Raw genomic sequence first — 10,577 nt, forward strand, 5'->3', positions numbered from 1 at the left:
TTCAGCCCCAAACATCAAAACTCCATTCGTAAGACCTTGAAGGGTAATTTATTCTAGTTATTGATGGAAAATCTTCATTGAGGTTCTCTAGTTATTATTTTCATTTTTCCATTATTTTCCATCGTTGAATAATTAGAACAACTCGTTCGGGGAAATTTCTATGGATTTGAACACTAATTTCCTTAATGATTGTAAAACGAGAAAATTGATCATTAGTGACCTTGAATTTAATAAAGGTGAAAGTTTTAGCCTAATAACTCCATTAATGGAGCTGGGTTAAGCTTGGAGGAACTATTTTAATTAGTAATTGACGTATGGCTAAACTTGTAAACTATAACTAAGGATAGAATTAATGGGTTTGGATTTTCAAAGTATTTATTTAAACATTATTTTATTAGTTATTCTTGTAGTTATTATTATTAGATGATTTATCATTTAGAAAAGTCAAGAAGATGGAAGATCATCATGGCATGGATTTATTGCATCAACTCGATGCCTTAGTATCTTATGGTTTATGAGTAGTTCATTATTATTATTAATTTAATCCATAATTCATATTTGATAGGAGATATCATGCTTAGTCCTATAGGCATATAGATTGGGTCGATGAAATAATAATTAGATGTAATAATTACCTAATTGTGTGTTGACATTTAAATGTATAAATCCTTGATGAATGTTTTGTATTTTTATGATTCTATTTTTTATTATTATATAATCTATGCGAAATAGATGACAATGAGATAGTAGAAGCTCACAATCTAGATGTAGCATAATTGCCAAGCGAGGATGAACTTGTTATTTTGTGTTATTGGAATATAGGATAATCTTGCTAAAAGATAGTGATGAGAATTGATTTTGGCAAGAGGATGTGGGGAGATATTTCAAAAGCTTAAAGTAAAGTTAGGATAAGTGTTAAGAAGTAAAAGGTATGAATTATATGACTAAAACTAGACTATTAGTTGAATGAAATTGAATTATTAGCTAATGGAGTAGGTCTTAAACCTTGTAATGAATTAAATATATGGATTCCCAGATTATACCAAAGTTCTTAGTTTCAATATCAAAAATCGAGGATTGGTTTAATGAATGGTTTACTAGATTTTAGACTCCATTTGGTTGAACATGCACTCCTAGAATGCGTACTTAAGTTTAATTAATATGTCCTAATAATTCTTACTTGAGTAAATGGGGGATTGTTCATTGTACTTGATATAATTGATGAAACCAATAATTTATATCTACTTGTGATTTAGTGTGTTTAAGTATGATTGCTGATTAAATATACTGATTAACTCAAATTGACCAAGTACATATTTGGGTGGTTTTCTATTGTTGCATTGAATTCTTAAGGAATGCAATTTTAAATAATATCCTAATTGTTAATCATATATTATAAGGTTATATTAAAGGTTTGTTGACTATACATGTATGATTTCTTATTTTCATTATGGTTGTGATTATTATGATAATAGTTAGTAATATAGGATGTACTCGTATTTAGACATCTTCATGCAATTTGTTGGCTTGGGTAATACGGTAGTGCAGTACATGGATAAGAGATCTTCACTTGTAGGTCATGACTAGTAGATAACCATAAGACCCTTAACATATATATACAAGGTAGTATAAGTGTGATGGTTCCTTGAGGGGATTAGGTATATGATTATTGTTATTATTGGTGTTTATATTGGTTCCATGAGTGGATCAAGTTATAATATGGTTGTTATTGTGGGTTCCTTGAGTTAACTAAATTATAGCATTGGTTGGTATATTAGAATTCTTGTCTTGTTTAGTTACTTGTCATATATATTTGGATTCTTGTTGTTAAAGTCATGGTTTTTTGACCTTGATATGGTTAGAGTCATGGTTTGTTGACTTTGATATGGTTAGAGGCATGATTTGTTGACTTGAATATTATTGGAGTCAGGGTTATTGACTTTGTCATGGTCTACTTGACATTTCTTATCTTGACTGAAGTTGTAGAGTTTCTTAAAAAGGCTTAAGTTTTATAAACTTGTGGAAGTTACCATAATGTGTGTTCGTAGTTGTATTTTCAACAAGGTGATGATTATTTGTTTTCATTTACCATTGAGGTTAATGGATGCATAAATAATCTTTATTGACTTAAATACTATTGGGGTCAAACAAGTTAGTGTTATGATGGATGACACTTGATGTGAAAGTGATGAATGATCAATGAGAATAAGAATGGAAATACTCTTAATTAAAATACGAGATACATGTTAGATAATGGATAAATGTGTTATGAATAAATTGGCATATTTTTCTTATGATTTCATTATTGTGTTTATGTGATCAAACCCTGGTCAACCGATGATTCCTTCCAGCACGTGTTATTTGTACTGATACTACTCTTGTTATACCCTTTTTAGGGTATAGTCTTTTGTGGTAATCAGTGTTAGTTTCATGATTGTTACAGATAGCGATTCTTTAGTATCTTCAACTCTTTTACTTATTGTGGAAGTTGTGTCCAATATTACTTTTCGCTTAGAAGTTCTTGAAACTATTTCCACTAGTATATAGGGATAGTTTACATTTTCGTACTTAATATTTGTAATAAGATAGTGGTAATATCGTTTCATTATTTCTATTTAATTGAGACTCTTGCTTTTAAATTGAACTAGTGGTAAAGGGTTCTTTAATCTAGGTGGATTAGAGTAGGTTCCTTTCCAATTTGTCTCTTTGGGTCATGACAATTTGGTATCAGATCCTAGGTTATCGGTCTCCTAGAATAAGAGAAAATTTTAGTAGAGTTCTACAGATTTGTGTGTTAACATCCACATCGAATAAATGAGAACCTATTCAGCCTTTTAGGATAGTTGTTTTAATTCTTTCTTTTTCTTATGTAGTTTTTTAGTCGTTGTGAGGGTTTAGTCTAGTTCGTATCTTGGCTAGGTAAGTGGATGTCACTTAAATCTAGTTGGAAGGACACAAGCAATCAAAATTTAAATTGATGAAGTTCCAATTGGTATCCGACAGTAATGGTTCTTATAACATGTTAGATAACAAATTTAGGGTGATTGAATACACAAGTAGAGGTCATGTTATTGAGATATAAAGATTGACTAATTGATTTTTGAATTCACTGAATTCATGTGTTTGTGATTTGTAGTTGATTGATTAATTTTAAATTTGTGATAGGTGAATGTTGAAAGTTGTCCACCCGGCTTCCAAACGAGTACCATACAATAAATGTCTAGTGTGAGCATAATTCGGAGTGAAGATCATCTACCTCAACTGATAAGCATCTGTCTCAGGTATCCCCAACAAGTCATTTATGTCTTCCAGTGTAAATCTCACTACATTACCATGAACTTTCACCTTATGATGTGTGTTATGTGGGTCCTAATTAGCATAAAATTCACGTACAAGGTGCAAATTACACTCAGTCTGCTGGTAAAAGAGGAAAGTCATGTTCTGCTGTTCTAGAAGACGTCTCACACTTGGGTATTCTCATTACAAACTCGCCCTATCAATAAACACCTTGGGTATGTATTTTGTGTCTAAATTTTTGGTGTACCATTTATTTCCTGCTTGCCTGACTGCCTTAAACCCAAATCTGTGTATTTGAACATGCGGGACTGGTGGAGCGCGGGGCTCCCTATCAGTTTGCCTCTCAATCTATCTGCTTTTTTTTTGCTAGCTTTGAAGTACCAGCTTTTCCTTTTAGTGCTCGTTGTCTCTGATCCATAATTCCAATGATTCAAAACATGCAACAGATAAATCACAACCACGACATAGATTATGCTAGCCTCAACTACGTTTGAACTAGTGACAACGTTTCCCCACACTTAGTTGCTAGCCAGGTTGCTCACATGTAAGGACAGGGTACTTAGAGTTCCCTATTTTAACTACATTGTGCACATTACAGCAACACTATAATTTAAACAATTCCTAATTTCATCTAAGGATTTCATAATACATTGTAGCATATCACATCATAACTCGAAGGGCGTCAACTAGCCTAACCGTAGCCAATCCAAGATAAATATTTACTCAATCACATGCCAAACTTTAGATGTTCAGAGAATTTCTAGTTCAATAATTAGTAAAAGATCAATTCAATTTGAACATACCACAATATATAGAAACTACTAATTTGCAAAACGAACAGTACATTTCAAACTTAATTGTGCACATAGAAGTTCAGTGTTTCCACGCGAGGTACTCATCTTTCGTTGGTGGTACGACACAAATCCTAATGTTTAACCCAATACTCAATATATTCAAGAATCAAAAATCGAAACTTGGCCCGCAAGATATCAACCTTGACACATGTAAATTAACCAAAACACCCATCATGAGTTGAATCGCATTGTTACACAGATACTTTCCGCAGTACGTTCCCCACCCCTCACATTGATGTGAATCACATACCCTCAAATCAATGAAAACCCATAACAAAACAGGTAAGATAACCCCAATTCTACCCAATACTTGTTTACTACTCAATTTAATAAGTTAATGCAAGAGTACGAAGGGAAAGACTAACGATGCACAAAAATTTCATGAGAAAAATGTAGCACGTAGGGCTATGACTCAAATAATATCAGTAAGAACACAACTTATTCATGTCCATTACATCGAAATGTCCCCCAAATTCGGGAAAAATGAAAATGTTGAGAACATACCTAATTTGTGGAGTGTAATAAGTGAACTTGGAAAGACTTGAGAGAAATTTTGCGATGAGGGATTTTGGGGGGCGGCGCTTAGAGTGATACAATGAGATGGGTTAGGGTTTAAGGGATAATTATAGAGGTTTGAGTCCAATATGGGTCGGGTCGGGTTTAACCGAATCTTAATTAAAATAATTTTCCACATTTGACCCTCATCGTGACGCAGCGAAATCGCGGTGAGGTTCTGTAAAATGACAATTGTGGTTTGGGGCTTCACCATGATGCAGTGACCCTTAAATCAGAAATTTTTTTATATTTTATTCGCTCACCGCGATGTGGTGTTATCGTTCTAACCCACTGGAATTTGACAATTGTGGATTGTTGTCTCACCGCAATGCGGTGACCTGCAAATTGACATTTTTAGTCCATTTTTCAACCCTTTTCTAACATGATGTTTCACCAAACTTACATATATCATTTTTCAAACCTGAATGCCTCCTTTTACATAGTATTATACTCAATATCAATTCCCTCATCCCTGCATACTAAACAAAAACAACAAAAAATCCTAAGACTAGTGGGTTGTCTCTCATTTAGCGCCTTAGTTATTGTCGTGGCGCAACTCATATTTTTGTAGTTTTCCCTTTTTATTTTAACAACTAAAAATTAAACCACCTATTACATTACATTTATGGGTTGTCTCCCATGCAACACCTTATTTTATGTCGTGGCATGACTCAAGTCAACCACACTCATCTGCAAAGGCGATGGACACATTGTTCTTATCTTCATGATTCGCCCAATAATGCTTCACACGTTGTCCATTCACTAATAAATTTTTAGTCTTCTATGTATTCCATAATTCAATAGCTCCATGGGGTATCATTTTCACCACCTCAAAAGGCCCAGAACACTTAAACTACAATTTACCTCGGAACAACTTTAACCTCAAATTGAATAGCAAAACAAGTCGTTCGGGTTCAAACACTCTATCCTTAATTTTCCTATCATGCCATCTCTTGGTTTTCTCCCTGTATAGTTTGACATTCTCATAACCATGAAGACGAAACTCATCTAATTCCGTAAGCTGTAACAATCTCTTCTCTCCCACGGCCTGTATATCAAGATTTAGCTTATTAATGGTCCAATAAACTTGATGTTCTAGCTCTACAGGACAATGGCTAGCTTTATTGTCAACTAAAAAATATGGGAAGGTTCCTATTGTCATCTTATATGCTGTCCTGTACACCCACAATGCATTATCTAGCTTCTCGGCCAAATCCTTTGGTTGCCCATTAACCGTCTTCTACCGTATTTGCTTTATCTCCCTATTAGAGACCTCAACTTGTCCACTTGTTTGTGTATGATACGCAGTGGCCACCTTGTGACTAACACCATATTTAGCTAAAATATTCTTAAACTAAGTGTTAATAAAGTGTGTACCTCCATCACTTATTATAGCTCTTGGAGTGCCAAACCGACAAAATATTTGCTTCTTCACAAACTTCAGCACTAATCTTGCATCATTATTGGGACAAACTGCCGCTTCCACCCATTTGCATACATAATGAACTTCTACTAAAATGCACAAGTTATCATTGAAAGGTTGGAATGGTCCCATAAAATCAATTCCTGAAACATCAAATACTTCAACTTCAAGAATATTATTTAAGGGCATCTCATGACACCTTGAAACTGTTCCCAACCCCTGGCATTGATCACAACTCTTTACAAAATACACGACATCTCGAAATAATGTTGGCCAAAAAAAATTTGATTGTAACACTTTTCTTGCTGTTTAACTCCCATGATGGCTACCATAAGGTGATAAATGACACTTTTGTAGCACTTGTGCATTCAGCTTCCAGAACACATCTACTTATAATTCAATCTGGACCCTGCTTGAAAAGATATGGCTTGACCCATATATAAACATGAGAATCATGAAGCAGTTTCTTTCTCAGTTGAATTGTACTTTCATGAGGATAAAGGTTACTTGCTAATAAATTCACAATGTCCGCATAACAAGGAACTTCACACTCTTTTATAGACAATAATATTTTATTCGAAAACTCTTCCCGAATGCTTAGAAAGTTATCAACAACATGATCATGAGTCTCTAACCTTGTCAAATGGTCTACAACTTGATTTTCTGCTCCTTTATGATCACGAAGCTCTAAGTCAAACTCTTGCAGCAGCAAAATCCACCTGATCAATCGAGGCTTTGCATCCTTTTTATTGAAGAGATACTTGATGGCCGCATGGTCTGTGTGAACAATAACCTTTGTACCCACTAAGTACACTCTAAATTTATCATATGCACAACAACCGCTAACATCTCCTTTTTAGTGACTATATAATTTATTTGGGCATTGTTCAAGACCTTACTATCATAGTAAATAGACCAAAATATCTTGTCTTTTCTTTGCCACAAAATATCTCCAACAACCACATCACTAGCATCACACATCAATTCAAATGGCAGCTCCCAATCTGGAAAAATCAAAATAGGAGCTTCTATCAGCTTCTTCTTTAGCTTTTCAAAGGCTTCTAGACAAGCCGCCCAAAAATTATACCTGGCCTCTTTTTCTATCAATTTACACACCAGGCTCATAATCTTCAAAAAGTCATGAATAAAATACCTATAGAAACCTGCATGCCTTAAAAAACTTCTTACTCCCTTCACTGTGACTGTATGTGGCAGCTTTTTGATCACTTCAATTTTGGCTCGAGCTACTTAAAGTCATCTACATAAAACTTTATGGCCAAGGACTATTCCTTCCATCACAAAAAAGTGGCACTTCTCCCAGTTAAGTACCACATTTGTCTTTTCACATCGAGCTAGGAATCGATGTTGGTTTTGGAAGCATTGATCAAAAGAATCACCATAAGCAGAGAAATCATCAATAAATACCTTGACAAATTCTTCAATCATGTCATAGAATATTGCTATCATACATCTCTGAAATATTGTAGGTGCATTGCAGCTGCCAAAAGGCATGCATCTGAACGTATATGTACCATAAGAAAAAGTACAAATTGTCTTCTCTTAGTCTTCGGGAGCAATGGTGACCTGGTTATAGCCTGAGTAACCATCAAGAAAATAGTAATACTCCTACCCCGCCAACTTAGCAAATATCTGATCAATGAATGGAATGGGATAATTGTCCTTCCCTATGGCTTCATTCAGCATCCAGTATTCAATATAGATTCTTCATCCATTCACCATACGAGTGGGAATTAGCTCAATTTCTTCATTAGTAACCACGTTCATCCCACCTTTCTTTGGGACATAATGTATTGGGCTTACCCACTTGTTGTCTAAAATTGGATAAGCAATCCCATTATCGAGCCACTTAATGACCTTATTCTTCACCACATATTTTATTACTGGATTCAACCTGCGTTGTTATTGCACCCTTGGTTTGAAACCTTCTTCCATGTGTATCTTGTGTATTCAAAAAGCTAGATTTATCCTTGCAATGTCAGATATCTACCACCCAATTACCTTCTTCTCCTTTTCAACACTGTCATTGCTTCTTGTATCTGCATATCAGATAATCCTATAGAAAAAAATAATAGAAAAAATATTATTATCACCAAGGTATACATATTTCAAGTGAGAAATAAGAACCTTAGCTCCAATTTTGGATCTTCATCAACTGAAGCTTTGGGAGATGGACTAATTGGCCTATTCAATGGCTTAAAAGGAAATTTTCTTACTTCAATGACTGTTGAATTCATGAGTTGAACTGAAGCCAACACTTCCTTATCTCCATAAAGATCACAACCCCCAAAGCTCACTCTAATGGATTATCTGACAATAACATCCTCTGATTAGACTCAAGATCTATAACGGATATAGTAGACAACTCCTCATATATAGCTAGAAATTTTTGTTCCATATATACGTGAAAAATCTCTACTTTATCATGCGCTCTCATTGTCATCTTTCCTACTCCTACATTAATTAATAACTGTCCTGTTGCTAGGAAAGGTCATCCCAAATTAAATGGAACAATAGGATCAGCTTCAAAATCAAGAATTACAAAATTGACCAAAAAGATTAAGGATCCCACTTGCACCAAGAAATATTTGATAATGCCATTAGGCCTAGAAAGTGACCTATCCACCAACTGCAAAACAATAGTAGTGGGTTTCGGACTCCTAAAACCCAGTTTTTAGTACCAAGATGTAGGCATAAAATTGATGCTAGCCCTCAAGTCACACAATCCATGAGTACTAATGGTCTGCTTTATAGTGATCTGCAAAGTAAAACTGCCTAGATCTTTTAGCTTCGTGGGCAGTTTGTTTTGAATCTTGGATGTGCACTCTTCAGTAAGTGCAACTATAGCATACTCTGTCAACCGATTTTTATTTTCCACTATATCCTTCAGGTATTTTGTATATTTTGGAACACCCTAAAGAATATCAACACGGGGAAGATTTACGTAAACCTGCTTTATAAGATCTAAGACCTTCTTATAACTCGCCTCCTCTTAATGCTTCCTTGCCCTTTGAAAAAAGGGTAAAGGTAAAGTCTTCTTTACCATGTGACTTTCATCACTTGAAGCTTTTTACTTGACTTCTTTCTCCTTATTGTCTTTAGAACTATCATTAGTTATTGTGGGAATAACCTGCTCCTGAACCGTCTCCTTAGTTTGCAATCAACTTCTTGTTTTAACCACATTCATCTACTTCGGATTTACCTCAGTATAACTAAGTAGGCCTCCTTGAGGCCTTCTACTCTGTGCTTCTGCAATTTGACTGAGTTGCAATGACAAATTTCTCATACATAATTGTTGACTCTTCAACTATACTAGAAACTACGCTTGTTGAGTCATCACTTTTGTTTCAAACTACATGTGTTAAGCCAAAAACTTCTTCATCATCTCCTCCATATTATTATCTTGAGCAGTATCCTAATTATTCCGAACCTTCTTTTGATTTTGTTGTACTAGCCCCTTAAACTATTTAGTGGTCTTGTCTGATTTTCACCCCATGATAAATTAGGATGGTTCTTCTAGTCGGAATTGTACGTGTTACCAAAATTTTGTTGTCCTTGATGAGTCAAATTCCCCACATTATTGACAAAATCTAGATTAGCCATACAAGCATCTACTGCATGCTCACTACATCTATAAACATCACACCGAGAATTCTCTTATTGGACTGCAAGAGATGTAGCTATTGCTTGTGGAACCCCCAACTTTATGTTATTAAGCCGAGTCATCATATACTTTTTCATTACTTTGATCTGTTCTTTTAATATGGTAAATTACTCTACCTCTAATACCCCTGCAAACTTCCTTGGAGAACTCCTCGAATCAGCATGCCAATCAGGATTCCCCTATGAAATCCGATTCAACAGTGTGTATAATTCTTCATAAGTCTTTTCAAAAGCTTGCCCACCTACTACTAAATTCAAGATAATCTTTGTATTTTGATCAAACCCATTAATGAAAGTATGAATAAGAACATCATTAGACTGACGATAATGAGGGCAATTTCTGAGCATACCCTTAAATTTCTCCCAAGTTTTGCAGAAATTCTCTCCTTCTTTTTGTCTGAAACTCAGAATCTCACTTCTCAAACATGCCGTCTTCCCTGATAGAAAGAATCAAACAATGAAATTGTGAGCTAGATTTTCCCATAAAGTGATGAAGAGTAGTGGTTCATCATGTAACCACCTTTTTCCTTCCCCGATTAGAGAAAAAGGGATGAGTGTCAATTTGACATACTCAGAATTCACCCCTTCTAAAATATAAGTATCGCTTATTTCCAGAAAGTTCTGTATGTGCTGCTGCAGGTCTTTATGTGAAAGGCCATGGAACTGCCCAGCTGAATTCAGCAATTGCACCATATTCTGATTTAATTTAAATTGACCACCTGGTTTGGGTTTGCGAATAGTGTTCCTCATATGGTTCATGAGTGGGA

The 10,577-nt window shown here is 34.9% G+C and overlaps 1 non-coding gene across 1 annotated transcript; it reads left to right on the forward strand.

Moving 5' to 3' along the window:
• The first annotated feature begins 10,129 nt into the window (after positions 1-10,129).
• On the forward strand, positions 10,130-10,236 carry LOC124887594. Its single transcript, XR_007045360.1, has one exon. It is a non-coding gene; the product is annotated as a small nucleolar RNA R71 (small nucleolar RNA).
• Positions 10,237-10,577: the final 341 nt, after the last annotated feature.

Source organism: Capsicum annuum, chromosome 9 (assembly GCF_002878395.1).
Source record: "Capsicum annuum cultivar UCD-10X-F1 chromosome 9, UCD10Xv1.1, whole genome shotgun sequence".
Lineage (NCBI taxonomy): Eukaryota > Viridiplantae > Streptophyta > Magnoliopsida > Solanales > Solanaceae > Capsicum > Capsicum annuum.